The sequence below is a fragment of the Sinocyclocheilus anshuiensis genome, unplaced genomic scaffold, assembly GCF_001515605.1.
Source record: "Sinocyclocheilus anshuiensis isolate Anshui unplaced genomic scaffold, SAMN03320099.WGS_v1.1 scaffold162, whole genome shotgun sequence".
NCBI classification, from domain to species: Eukaryota; Metazoa; Chordata; class Actinopteri; order Cypriniformes; family Cyprinidae; genus Sinocyclocheilus; species Sinocyclocheilus anshuiensis.
In genome coordinates, this window is record NW_015542351.1 from 648536 (window position 1) to 650606 (window position 2071).

The window sequence follows — 2071 nt, forward strand, 5'->3', positions numbered from 1 at the left end:
TTGTGGTTTAGCTGACACCTGTGTGTGTGTGTGTGTGTGTGTGTGTGTGTGTGTGTGTGTTTGCTGGCAGGCTCAAGTCCATTTTCTTGTCTGTTGGAGTTGAAGAGGACACATCAACTGACTGAACAGGTGCTGTATCATACACCAGACAGATCCACACACACACACACACACACACACACACACACACACACAAGAAATACATGAAACCCAGACACACTGACCTAAATGAATCAAAAATATTAAACATATGTTAATATAAATCCAAACAAAATTAATTTAGTTTTTTTTAGGAATTCATAGAGCTTTAAAAGAGTAGATCAGTAAAAATGAAAATGCTGTCATCATTTATTCACCCTTTTCGGCCTGACTTACTTTCACACATGGAACACAAAAGAGGACATTTGAAAGAATGTGCAGGCCGCTCTTCTCCATGCAGTCACAGAGAATGGAGACTGGAGCTTTCAAGCTTCAAAAAGGATGTGAAAGCCATAATTATCATTAAAGTAGTTCAAATGACAAATGGCTGTGATAAATCCCAAGTCTTCTGAAATCATACGATAGCTATTTGTGTGAAAAAGACCAAAATTTAAGTTGCTATTCAATTAAAATGTTGACACATACCTGACTTCTGAATGCATGAAACGAGTAACAATGGTGGATTCATGAATTACTCGTTCTTGCTCATCTGACCTTTTACAATGAATCAGTTGATTTACATCACAAAACTGCAAGATATGTGTCACAAATGAAACTGATCTAATTCTAGAGTCATTGATCCGTTTGCAGCAGTTAACAGTAATATCAGTGAATAACAACTTATATCTCTGTCTGTTCCTCAAACAAAGCTATCATATTAACTCAGAGGACTTACATAATAGCACATGTGTTGTATGGTTCACTTTTATGGTGTTTTTGTGTCCTTTTTAAAGCTTATAAGGTCCAGTACCCATTCATTTCATTGAAAAGAATGACCAAGGCTTTAAAAAGATTCTCATTTATATATATATATATATATATATATATATATATATATATTGTACTTGCAGATAATATACCATGAATAACAGCCACTTAAGTGCACTTAAAGAGAATATACTTTTATGACTGTTATGTACCACACCTACGTACACATTTAGAATGTAATTGTTAAAATGTAAAATTAAATGTTTTATTTTAACATACATTATAATTATATAATATACATTAAAGTATTATTATGTTTGGTTTAATATTTTTTGTTGTGCTTTAAAGAAGTGCAGTTATTTTGATGTGTTGACTAACAAACTAAAGCCCATTTAAAGTACTTGGTCATTTTAACTGTAGTGTGTTGTTCGATATTACATTTAAAGTTAATATATTTTAAATGTACCAAATTGCAACTTGATCATTATTAATGTGTAATTAGGCTACACATATATTTTAATATATGACATACAAGTTTTAATAGAAATGATGTTTAAGTACATTTTACTTTAACAAAAATGCTTGTCAGTAAATTTGGAATTACACTTTAATGATTTCTGAACAGTTGATGGGCACCATTTACTTCCATAGTAGGAAAAATATATATACTATGGAAGTCAATGGTGCCCATCAACTGTTTGGATACTAACATTTTTCAAAATATTTTATTTTGTGTTTAACAGAAGAAAGAAACCCATACAGGTTTGGAACAACTGAAGGGTGAGTAAATGATGATAGCATTTTCATTCTGGAAGTGAACTACTTCTTTAAGTGGTTTAAAGTCACACTAAAGTTTGGCTAATTGCATTTGATGTAAATGTAAACTAGAATACATTTCCATTTAATTACAATTAACATGCAATTAAATGTCCAAAAACATTATGTTCAGTTTGCACTTAAAGTATATTATTCCCCCAAGTTTTTTTTATTTTTTTTTTAAGTATGATTAAATTTATACTTTTTCCACAAGGGAGATTTTTCATCTTGGGTGAACTAATCCTTTAATAAACATATATGCAAGAGAAAAACAGAGTGAGAGTGCTGAAAGCAGGAGAAAGAGAGAAGTGTTTCTCTTGGACTCCAAACAATTATTGTTTTCACAATT